Here is a 13,429-nt window from a genome sequence, read left to right as displayed (position 1 = left end):
AGATTGCCTAAGAAAGAAGTGCTCAAAGTTCAGAGGCTGACTTAATCAAAGCAAGTCATCCATTAAGACCTCCTTCACATCTCAAATGCTTTGTATCTCAAGGCATATCTCCTTTCTGCACACAGAAAAGGTGGCTTTTTACTATGATTTTGTTAGTGATGAGGGATTTTATAATAAAACTACCATCAGAAAGCCATTTATGCCTCACTTTTATGCTAGTGTTGGTTTATTTTGATGAGTTCTGTGATTCGTTTGGTTTGGCTGTTTCGTAGCTGAGGATAGGATGTTGGTTATAGACTACCATGTTCATTTCCACTCTGCTTCATTTCCATTCTGCTTCACTTCCTGAATCTTGACCAGTCTGCTCAGGGAGGATGAAAAGCTCTTGCATTGGTAGAGCAATGGCATAGAGCATTCTACAGTGAAATCTTCTCCCCTCTTAGACCTCAAATGTTGCTGTTCAGAGCAAAGTTCTATTACTGGTGGTGTGGGGCACGAGTGGGATAGGACTCACTTCCTAGGCTACCCAGCCCTTGGGAAAGGAGGAAGGCTGAACTGAATCACTAAACCTAGAAGAGTCAAATCCAAAGATTACATTTGTCAAGTTTAAATAGCCAACATAAACACATGCACCTTCTGAGACCCTTTCCTTTTCCAGGGGAAATCACTGTATTAAACCATTCTTTTATAGTTAGTGGCAGAGGTGCTATAGGATCATCATGTGAAATAGCTTCTGGTAGAAAAAAAGAGTGATCAGCAGTGACTAGCTGGAGGAACAAGGCCTTTTTTTTAATGCCCTTGAGGTACTTTGGTCACAAGACAGAATCTGGCAGGGATGCACTCAAGCTAGTCCCAGACTCTGCCCAGACAACAATCATGGGTCATGTCACAAACCCTGGTGACCTGGGAGCTCTGCTGGTGTTTATCATCCCAGCAAACAGTACACTTGCCAGCCCAATGAATTAAGTAGCTCTGGGGTGGAGTTGCAACACAGTAGGCTCATTAACTTATTGTGAAATAAGCAGAATGTTATGGAATAGCACAGAAGATCAGCAGAGGATACACAGGACCAACATCCCCTTTGTCCCTGCAGGCAGGATTACCAGGTAAAGGCATACCTTTAGTAAGTCTTGATGCTTCCAACACTTACAGCTACATATCTGCTCTAATTGCCTTGTTTAATTCGTTTTGAGTTCCTGATTTGCTTGAGTCTTATCTTTAGGGCCAATTTTTAATGTTTATGAAACAGTGAGGAGAAGAATGAGTATTGTGATGGTCACAGCAGCAACTTGTTTTGGCTCTTCCAAGCTGCATTTCACATTCAATAAAAACTTCATGGATTCTGCCTTTGAAATAGAAGAGGGAAGCCTCACCCATCTCAAGGATGATGGTTTGATCTAAAAAAGGAATGAAACTCCAACTGTAATAGATGGAAGTCAGCTGTTCTGCTGCCTATAAATGGCCAGAACACTGATAAATAAATACCTAGAGTGCACAAATAATGGAAACATTACTCTTAATAGCTCAAGGCATTACAAAATATTTTATTAGGCTACATTATGGGAACTTGGAGAATTCTTTTTTTTTTAAATTATAAGGAAATACAAGAGGTAATTTTGGGACGGAGAGATGAATGGCTCAATATTCTAAAAGGGAGTTAAAAAGCAGTGAGAGACATACCAGCAAAGGAAATTTCCACATCTAACTTCCTGAGGAACTTCCATTACATCTCTAGAGAAGGCAAGAAGAGGTAGTAACCATGGTCTAAGCTGACAACTTTCTGAAGGAGAAAGAACAAAACGTTGAGATAGAGAAGAAAAAGGAGAGCTTAAATATTAAAAATGGTAAGAAAGACAACAATCATATCAAATTTGTACTTTGGAGTATAGTGATACAACACTTACAGTATAAAGTTGCACATGTCTTGTTGCTGCAAAGAGTCTAGGACATTATGAAGGAAAAGTGATCTCTCTCTTACTAATGAGGGGCAATGAGACAAGAGGAGACATCCAGACCATTATAGCAGGAGAAAGGAGAAAGAGATTCAGTGCATCAACTCTGCTGCTATCAGTAAAAACCAAGTAATTCTCATCTTTTGTAATCAAGTGTAATTAGGTAAAAAATTAGCAAGTGGGTACACTTCAGGCTTCCTCTGTCAGCACTGGATTTTGTTTAAGACCTGTTTTTCCAGTTTTATTGGCTTTACATGCTTTGAAAGAGGCCATTTCAGCCTATGACCCAGGACACTACAGATGTTTATCGTTCCTATTTTAGCAAAACCACAAGGTCAAAATGGCAAAAGAAAATAAGCAGCAAAAATGTAACTAATAGCATTCATTAGCTCATTCTGTTATTAATGAAAGCACAGTTTAACATCAGTGTTGCTTTTTGTCTAGTTTAATGACAGATTTTTTCATTGGACTCAAACTACTTTTGCAAAAATTATCATGGTATAATCATAGTCTTCATTTTGCTGGGAAAAGAAGTGTGATGATTGCCACCCAATGGGGACAGATGGGGATTAGACTGCTATACAAAATACTGTGTATATTTGTAAATTTAGTTCTTTTGTTTGAAAAATTCATTAACAAATTGACTTGAAGACTTGATAAATATTACACAAATGAGACTGGCACAAACAAACAAAACACACTGGTTTTGTTTGTTTTCTGTCTAGTCCCACAACCCTGTGATTTCAGGGCTCACCACAGCTCTCAGCCCTGCTTTGATTATGAGACAACAAGCACATTCTTGGAGTTGGTTCTCTCAGACCAGACCCCCGTAGGCTGTGGAAAGAGAGTTCAAATGTTGGCAAGCAAGGACCCACCTAATTATTTATCTCATTAAATAAATGTCTCAGTGCTCAGTAATACCTCTGTGTAGTAGCCATTCTGCCTGGATTCAGGTGCTGCATTTGTTGCTGCAGCTGCTGTGGACAGCAAAGCTCTCAGGTACGTGATGGGACTGGCCCTGTGATGTGGCCCTTAATTTAAACTTGGCAGATAAGGAACAGCCAATATTTTAAACTGCAGAGTTCAGAACAGTAACCATCTTCTAGCACTTAGGATTTACAGACTTTATTTTAATGATACAGAAGATTCAGAACTTTTGTAACAAATATCTTCCCTGTCTCCTTGCCTCTAAAATACTTATCCAGATGTATCTTTCAATCAGGTATATACAAAAAACTTTCAAGACAATAAATAAATAAATCCTAAGAATCAGGAAGGGAAGATAGTTTCCCCCCCCACCCCGTGGCGGGAAGGAGTTAACTGATTTTTCCTATAACAGAAAAGCCTGTGAGTTCAAGCTACTGTAATCATGGATACAGAGGCAAATAACAGAATCAGTTACAAGATAATACAGTCTTCCTCCAGAAAATCTTTGAAATTTATAGTTCAGTTACAAAAGTGTGCTGCGAATGATCATAAGGAGCCTAAGCCTCTGAAAACATTAACCTGAACTGAAGTAGAGCTGTGCAGCAGGCAAGGAAAGAGTTGGGATCCAAAAAGGCTCACAAAGATTTGGAAAAATATTAATATATATAAATATTATTGTTTTTATTTTACATATAATAGACTCCAGAAAGTTTTGATGTATGAAGCAGCACCTGAAAGGAGCAACTGAGACAATGAGCTTTTCTGCTTTAGTAATTTTTGTTCCAACTCTGTATTCCTGAACTGTGATCTCCAACAGCTGTGTCTGGATGGGGGGAGGGGAGGTTGTGGTTGGAGATCATTAGCTGGGAGGAAAGCTCCCAGGAGTTTACACAAAGCACCATTTAAAAGCTGAATGCATTGACTCAAAGAGAGTTTTTGGTTGGGTTACATAGACAGAAAACTGGTAGATGTTTGGAGAGAGTATGACAAAAATACCCTTTGTTTTCAAGCTATTAGATTTTAAGTTATGGAAATTAATTAGGGACAGCTCAGGCAGGCAGATGACCGTGTCTACATCTGTACTATTAAGTGAAACAGAAGCAGTCACTGATGGGCAATGCCCACACTTACATAGCTTTTGGCCGTGGTTTCCTCTGGGCCCCCATCCAGCACTTGTGTAGTATAATTATTATTTCTGTGGCTAAAATTGTGTGAAGGCTCAGGTTTCAGTCTGCCAGACCAGTGCTTTCATAGCGTGAAACTGCAGGAATGTGCTGCATACCCTTGACATGCACCATGTTGCATACCCAGGGACTCTGCTGGGACAGTGCTGGGACAGTCTAAGAGCAAGGAGCCAGCTCCAGTGGTTTAGTCATCCTGTACTTTCCACTGGAAACAGTTCCCAGCCAGTGCTATTCCCCTGGCATTATTCAGGACTTGTTGACTCAAGTGTTACATGAGGGGGGTGATATAGGCCCCAGCGAGAAATCTCATTGCCAGGTCCTATTTTATTTTTTTGTTACATTGAAATTACTTTCACTAAAGAGAGAAGATGGGGTTTAGCACAAGAGGAGTACGAGGGCTGACTGGATGCATCTTTGCCAGCAATGGTTAGGGAATCAAGGTACATAGGTACATGTACTCCTCCTGGCACTGCCTGCCCTGTTCCTCAGGGTGGCAAGGCTTCTCATCTTCCCCTGTAGCAGTGGCTTCTCTTCTGACAGCCATCACCAGCTCCACCAACACCGCAGTGACAGTGGCTTGCTCTGAAGAACGAACTGTGGGCAGAAAGATGGATCAGACAAGGGACTTGGTACAGGGATAAGGAAATATTAATGACACAAAAAAGACAATTCACGAAACAGTGTGTTTCACCCACTAAAACATGCAATCTGGACTTTGAAGTCTCTGAGAAACCTCAGCAGAACCCAAGGTGGGGCTGGATTGCTGGGAGGTTCCCAGAAACCCCAAGCCCTTTGCTGATACTAGGTTCACCAAGAGGACCATGCCAGGACTGATGCAGATTTCAGATTTTGTGACTCCAGAGCAGCCAGATCTAATACATGGTAATCAAGTGCCTGTATTTAATTGCTCCAAACAAAGTCACAGGCTTAGGACCTTGGGCGGCAAAACTAAAGTGACAACTGATCTTCAAGTGGGCAGCATTTGAATTGCATTCTTAGAAGCTCAGTTCACAGGAAATTTCAAAATGTTCAGGTTTTGGTCAAAATCAAAAAAAAGCAAACAAAAAAGGAGTAAAAAAAAAAAAAAAAAAAAAAAAATTGCATTGATCTGGAAATTCTCCCTTTAGAGCAAGTCAGCAGCAGGATTATTAGGAATATGAAGTACAAAGCACCAAGTGGATCTCCGTTCTTGTTAGAATTGGCTGTTAATTGTATCAGTCTCTGACTCAAGAGGTAACTAAAGCAGCTTGCTAAAATCAAAGTCAAAGCAAAGAGGCAATAACTTAACTATCAATATACTTAGGGAAAGAACTGGGAAGAAAGTGAGTAATTTGAGGTGAAGGTCAATTTTGACTCATGAAGAAAAGGATTTTTGCTGGCCATTAATGTGTTTAAGCATGAAATACAATGACTATTGATAATCACAAGAAAAGCTGAGTTTTGATGCTCCTACCTCAAAATCCATTGCTTAAAATGGGCTCTGAGAGAGTTTGAGATGTTTAGATAATACAAGAGCTGAAAATTGTGGACCCTTGTATATAAACTGCAGGGGGTATGTTGAAGATCATCCATCTTCCCTCTCTGCCCAAGAGAGTAAGAAGTTTGGAGTCAATGGTGTGCACCTGTATCTCATGATTCCTAGCTGTCAGGGTTTATCTAGACTCTTTATGTAATACAAGATGTTAGACGTGCCTCTGTTTCACTTTTCAGCAGTTATTCAAAACTCCCCACACTGTTCTGGTTTTCCTGTCTCTAAACTTCATTAAAATCATCAGGTGTGAGAAATAATAAATGAGGCAGTCCCAACATATGAGCAGATATACAACCATGAAAATATTTTGTTGAAACTACTGAAATATGTACATACCAAAGACAGTAATCTTACTATTGTAATCCCTGCCTGCCAGACCCAGCCCATCCTTCCCAGCTATTTTTCCACTGCAGATAAATGGATGGGGCTTGATGGTTCCAGTCCTGTAGGCAGCTATGAGCTGCCACTTCTTCTGCAGGGTGACACAAACAGTGTCTGTGCTGTACAAGTAACAAAAGCTGTATTTTCTTATGAGATGTGGCTCCAGAATTACAGACTTCCCTCACACTTCCCTGTCCTTGGGTAAGTTAATAACTTGTTTCATATATTAAATTGAGTTTCTAGGATGCAACAAGAGTACTCCTTTGCTTCTCTTATAAAGAGGCTTTGACCAGGCATAGATTAATCTGAGAGTGAGACCAGAGGCAAACAGACCTTCAACCCTGAGTCCACGGCCCTGGCTGCTCACCCTCATCACGTCAGGCCAATGCCTGCACTAGGAGTTATAGCTGAAAACAACTAATTCAAAATTATGAAAGAGGAAGATTGAATTTATGAAAAGAGGAAACAGCAGTTTTGTGACAGTTTCTTACTAAAGCACAACTTCTGGGGTCAAAGTCATTAGTGTTCCTGTTAAACAGCAAGTAGCACAACTCTCAACATAACAGGGACCTCCTCTTGGCTGTGTCAACTATTTTATGGGATTATTTCTGCATAGGCTATTTCTAGTTGTGGCCTGTGTCAGAGATTTGGGCTGGCTGGATATCCAAGTATCTGTTTACAAGCATCAGGAAGGATGGAATGTTATCAAGTACAGTCAAAGGCAGCTGGAAAGGACACATCTGTTGGTGCTCCACTTCAGAGCTACAACTGTGATTAAAAATAACAAAACAACATTAGGTAAATGTTACTGCTATTGTTTGAAGCCATTTAAATGCTGCAATTGCAAATTACTTCAAGGCTGCTATCGAAACTCCTCTAGATTCAAATAAACAATGAAAAATAAAAGCACACTATAACTTAGAATTTGGATAAAAGACCTCTTTTCCATAATTGTCTCTTTGGGCTTTCTAGTTAGTAGTCAGTAATTTAAGAATCCTGTAAAAATTGCTTTGAAGAAAAAGAACAGGGGAAAAGCTACATGCTTAGACTTAATTTTATACCCTATATGTTCACTCTGTATGATTGCTTGTATGTGAATATTTTAGATCTATAAATCCATTTTGAGCAAATTTAATTTAAAAAATTGTGTGCATTGGGGAGGAATATGACAAGTCAAGTTGAAATAATGAAGACATACAAGAAATCAACAAGAGGAATAAGGATACCTAAAAAATGACCACAAAAAGACCTTATTGGTACATAGAGTTATGATAACTACATAGTAAGGCAATCTAACATTAAATATCATGGCCCTGCCGTGGTGCTGAACTCCAGACAAAGGAGAAAGTTGGACTCATCAAAAGCCTGTGGATGATGGTGAAAGAAGAGGAGGACTCAGCTGCTATTGTCAGTAAAACAAACCACATGAACAGAGAATATGCAGTGGAAGCCTTAATTATGAATAAATGACAAATCATTTAACACCCAATGCACAGAAGCAGAGAGTCACAAGAGAGTTTAACTATCCAAAGAAAGGGTAGGAAAGGAAACATCAGGACATAGATAAATTAACAAGCTTTATACTGAAAAGCATTGGTCGCCACTTCTATTCCGGTGTTAAAAACTGAGAGGAGAATGTCTTCTGGAAAACCACCAGTGAAAAGTAGCTGTTTGAGCAAAGAATGATTAAAAGTGACTTGGAGACAGGGACTAAAATTATAGAGTATATATTCTCAGGGAAGAAGATAGAGAAAAAGGAGACAATCATAGACTTAAGTAGGCAACTTTCACCAACTCCAGTCAATTAAAAGTCAAAGGAAAAAGTAATTAAGTTGTAGAAGAAAACATACACTATTCTTATCAGAAGGGAAAAGTACTGAAAGAGAGATAAGTTTATGTAAGACAGCAACTATTACTTGAGCTCAAACTCACAAACTTTCATCTGAAAAGTGGAAATCAGATCAAATTCTAAAACATAAAAAATAACAGCATGTGTATGATCCAATCAGAAGACTAAGACATAAACTAAACACAGAGTTAGAAAACACTTCAAAAGAAAACAAGCATTAAAAATAACAAGGAGAAAAGAAAATTTTGATTGACTTTCCTGCCTATTTGTGAGACTGGAGGCAAGGAAAGTAAATAACTGATCATCCCAAGAAGACTGGAATATTGGAACCCTTTTTTCGCATGTGACAAAAAAAAAAGATGCAGACAACTCACTAGCATAATTAGCATTCAAGAAAAATGTTAAGTACTCAATGTAAAACAGGAAAAAATAGGTCAGGAGAGCATTATGGAATATTCTCAAGTCAGCCAGAACAGACTTACTTCAGCCTGGGATATTTGAGGAATGAGGTGAATTCTTCAGATTAGCAATTAATTGAGAATCTGTCAAAAATAGCTAAAAGATGTAAATCTGGAAAAGGGCAGAAAATAACAGCTGCCTTATATAATAATTGTTATAGAGGAGAAAGCAGAGGAAAAGGAGGCTGGAAATATTAAATGAATCAATCTAACTTCTACTCACAGGAAAAAACAAGCCAAGAAATAAATGCAAAGCATATCTAAAATTAAGCAAACTCTTTGCAAATTATTTAAATGAAAAGTAATAGCATAAAAACTAATTTGCTAATGAATATAATTTAAAACCCATTTTCTTTATTTTGTTACTGTCATATCACAAAATTACTGGACCTTTCTTTGTTCTGACTTTATTCAACATTTTCTTAACAATCTGGCTAATAACCTTAAATAAGCTTGCAAATGAGTTAAAGTTGAAAAGAAGTGCAAACATGAATATATTGAAAGACACAATTCAAATTCAGAATTATCTTGGGAAATCGCAGTGGCGGAATGAAGAATGGATTAAACTCTGCATGATGCGGGGACTTAGGTGGAAAATCATTTATTCACTTAGGTGGAAATAATAAAATTTAATGCTCTGATTTATAAATAGCAGTATTGCCTTCAAGCCTTTCTCCTCTGAGCACTATTAGAACATCATGTAGAGAAATTGGTCCCTTTGGGCCATTATACTTCAGAAGAGACATGGGGCAACTGGAGAAAGCTCAAAACAGTGCACATGATTAGAAGCAAAGAGAATGTGATCCATGATGAAAGATTTTAAAAATAGAGACCTTTTGGCCAAGGACAAAGGAAAAACTCTAAAGTACATGGCAATTATTTTCAAACATAGAAGAGAATAATCTGATCACCATTTTCAATGTGGATAAAAGAATTCTTGAATTTAAATTTTAGCAAAAAAATAAGAGGCATTATGGAAAGCATTCTAAAAATAAACTTGCGAATATCTGACACAGGTAGCTTTAGTAGGCAAGGGAGTCTTTTCCACTGAGATATTTGGAAAGCTAGCCAAGAAAACCAAGAAAATAGCAAGAATTAGGGAAGAGAAGTAAATCCTGCTTTGGATTTGTAGTAGTTCATCTATGAACTACTACACAATGAGTAGCTAACTCATAGCTTTCAGCTGTATTTGACTTCTCAGTAATTCAAGTGTGGTAACATGTCAAAATAATGACATGTCAAGGATGTGAAGCACATAATGAGCAGGTGGGCTGTTCTGGCATAGGAGCTACTGCTGCTACAATTTGAGTCTCCACTGATGAAAAGAAGTAGTCATCAGATCCTGTTTAGATCACCTATTTTCCTGGAACCCAGCTTTTCATTTAGCTTGCCCCTGATCCCATGATGGAGCTCAGGAGTTGTGTAAGAACACTGTTGTTCACAGGACCCCTGCTCTTTGGCCTCCCCAAGATACATGGTATGCATTGTATGGCTTTCAGCCAAGGTAAAATATTTTGATGCAACACCATTAACCAGAAAGGCTGGAGACTCCCCAAACTGGATGACTCTTGAGGCCTTTTCTGTGTCAGCTGACTTGAGTCCCCACTGCCATCAGTACAGTTATGAGCACTAAGAATCAAAAAGTACAAGCATGCAGGATGAAGAGTTTGAAATAATCATACGCAGCAATTTCACTCAGGCAGTGACTGAGGGCTAGAGGACCACAGATTGTGCAGATGGACAGCCAAAACACTTTCTGTGAATGGAATGGGAAGTCCATGGGAGGACCTCATGGAGAAGAACAACTTGTCATATTAGACCAAAAGGTCCCAGAGATCTGTATTTTAACTGTAAGGTGGTTATGGCTCCATTAAGGTTACTGACAGGAGAATTATCAGTGTAATCGCATCTGCAGAAAAGGCTCTATAATAGAGAAACCAGGGAATTACAGACTAGTGGGTCTGATTTTTACACCTGATTAGATGGATGATACAGAGTAGAAATGGGAAGCATGTAAACAAATACAGTTTTTCTGAAGAGTCAAAGTGCTACTTTCCATCATCTTAGGAACTTGCACGTACATAAAAATATTCTGCTTTGAGAGAAACTGCCCTGTGAGTATCTGAATGACAAAATAATGCAAGTCAGGATTTTCCTCTGCTGATATTACAATTTTCTCAAAATGGTGAATTGTTGTAAAAACCCATGCTCTCCAGATAATGGTTAATGCTGTCCTGAACAGAAGCATACCCATTATGTAGGGATGGAAACAGCACATATTTGTTCAGTCTGTCCATCTCAAATCCGTTATTGTCACAAACGCTTAAGATCTGTCAACTAGAGACCCTAAGCTGAATCATAAATTAAAGGATGCTGCTGTTCCTGGAACTAGAAGATTTATGAAAACAACAAACAAAGTTACTGTCTGGCTTTGTTCATATTCTTCAACTAGCCCAAGAAATTTAAGAATCATCCTTTATACACTGTGACCTTGATCAAATTGTTGTCTGTAACCTTTTGCATGGTAGCACTACTGTTTTAGTGTAAAGTGTATTTAAGTACACAAATAATCAAGCATGGTGTCTGTTTCAGCCTCTGTGTTCTCCTTTCCACCTTAACCTGAGAGACAAAAGAACTTAAGGTGGAGAGCAGGAACATGTAGCAAAGGTTGCAGAAAAATGCTCATGAAACATGGGTAGACAATGAATACATACTCTGAGCAATAAAATTTAAAATACTTGGAGAAGTGAACTGGTAAGGTCTCTAACATGTTAGAATTTAGGAATTCAAATACAGGAAAGCAACAAAGAAAGCCTTGTTTGAAGTGTTTAAACCTTTAGGGCACTTAGACGAAAGAACTTTAGGCAGAAGCTTTACCAGACTCCTAAACCTGGCAGAAGAAAATGGAGGACAATGTGGATAAATAGGTGCAGGAAGTGGTCTCAGGCTCTGGATTCCAGCTTTGCAATATGTACCTAGTCACAGTCTTCAATAAACACTTGACAGACTAAGGATTGGTTTCAATTAAGATCCAGAGAGCAACAATAGCAGCATCATAAAATAATATACATACACACACACACACACACACACACACACACACACACACACACACATACATATACATATACATATACATATACATATACATATACATATACATGCTATAAAATGGATTGATGGTTTTCACTGTTCATTTGGAGAAGTTCTTCTGCCTAATGTAACATCTAGAATGCAGGACAACCTGTGTAGTGCTGGAAACAGGCCAGGACACCATCTTTGATATTTCTTGCATTTTAAAAAGAGCAGTGAATATATCAGTTGAACCAAAACCTTCATTTCTACATTCCTCCATCTCCCTTCTTCAGAAAAAAAGCAAGCAAAATACCACAATATACACCTCTCCCAGAGAACCAGAAAGCCAATGTATTCATTACATGGCCAGATAGGTCTTTATTTTATATTAGCTGTAGATAATGACATGATGGTTGACTTAGAAACAACAGAAAGAGAGCGCAAGAGACCTCAGGCTGTGGCAGAGCATTTCTTAATTTTTTCCCTTCTTGCTTTCCTTGTGCCTTCTTATCCAGCATTCATGTTCACATTGATTCCTTGTAGATTAGCTCCTTAGAGAAAATTCTCTGTTTCCACAGATATTTATTGGTTAGGTAATTATTCTACTTCCATATAAAGTATTTGGGGGAGCTTTGCTCTGTAGCTTTAAAGGAAGTAACTCAGACAACCCACAAACTAAATTTTTCCACATATTCAGAGATGGAGAACAGAGCTGCTATTAAACATTGTTTATACTTTTACATACAGCAAGCACTGTGCATTCCCAGCTCTTAGTACAAGTCTGATCATGGTTGGAATATGCATTTTATTAGTGTGGTTTCTTCTTGTGGCAAGCAATCGTGTGTCATGGTACTTTTTTCTGCAATTCTACTTATGACGGAAATTTAGATTAAAAGAGAGCTTCTCTTTTTTCAGCTATTTCTTATTCCTTACACGAATAAAGAACATTAAGAAGGTGAAGGGAGGAAAGAAGAAGAATTAACTTCCCTCTGCACAGAATTACTTACTATTATCCTAAAAATATGTTTCTGATGGAAAACACAGTAAATGCCTAAAAGACTAATTTACTCTCTATAAAGGTTATCATCTAAGTTTCACACACTGCCAGTGGACTTTCTTTCCTCTTAAGTTTCCTAAAACCATGACATAAAGGGGGAAACACATATTAATTTGAATCATTCTCTAGCTCATTTCCAAAAAACCAACACGCTCCTTCTACATCCCCATATTTTTATCTAGGTAAGATCAGCGGAGATTAATTCGAAAAAGGTGTGTCATACTACTAAAAACTATGAACCCATAGTCCCTGTGCTTGGGGGGACAGGGGGGACAGTAACTAGCACCTGTCCTGTTTAATACTTGTATCAATGATCTAGAGGAGGTACTGTGTACTCTGGACAAGTGTGCAGATAACACCAAACTGGGGGGATCAGTCAATATGCTCAAAGGTGGGGCTGTCTTACAGCAGGACCTAGACAGGCTGGATGAGCAGGCTGACGGGAACTGTGAGAAATTCTGCCAGGACAAAGGCAGAATCCTGCCCTGGGGGGAAAGAAGCCCATGAGGTGGTACCAAGAGATATTGAGAAACTGGAGTGACCCAGCAAAGCGCTACCAGGATGCCCAGACCAGGAGTTGGAATATCAGCCCCTCAAAAGAATGTTGAGGGACAGGGCTCTTTCAGCAATGAGAAGGGAAGGCTTTGGCAGCATCTCAGAGCAGCCTTCCCCTTGCTGCAAGCAGGACATTTAGAAGACAGAGCCAGGCTCCCCACAGCAGTGCATGGTGGACAAAGGAGAGACAATGGGGATAATGAGGACTGAGAAGTTCAGAGAGGAGAAGAAAGGAAACCCCTTGCCTCACAGGAGAGTGAAGCAGTGGAGCAGGTTGCCCCAAGACGCTGTGCAGCCTCCATACAAGAAATTTTTTGAAACTGAACAGAGTAAAGCCCAGCAAGATTTGCTCTCTTCATTGATCTTGCATTGAGCTTGAGGCTGGACAGAGGAGCTCCACCAAGATCCCTTTCGAGCTGTGCACTTTCTGTGTTTATGATTGTGTTAAACAAGTGGCCAA

General features: G+C 39.0%; 1 protein-coding gene across 1 annotated transcript in view; it reads left to right on the top strand.

Moving 5' to 3' along the window:
- Positions 1 to 995: 995 nt before the first annotated feature.
- Positions 996 to 13,429, top strand: part of GHR (growth hormone receptor) — a 134,670-nt gene continuing 122,236 nt past the window's right edge. Inside the window, exon 1 of the mRNA XM_083883474.1 lies at positions 996 to 1,106. The gene's annotated coding sequence lies outside the window, so the exon portion shown is untranslated. The remainder of the gene's footprint in view (positions 1,107 to 13,429) is intronic.

The sequence above is a fragment of the Zosterops lateralis genome (genome assembly GCF_965231275.1).
Source record: "Zosterops lateralis genome assembly, chromosome: Z".
Lineage (NCBI taxonomy): Eukaryota > Metazoa > Chordata > Aves > Passeriformes > Zosteropidae > Zosterops > Zosterops lateralis.
This window is presented reverse-complemented; position numbering and strand designations above follow the sequence as displayed.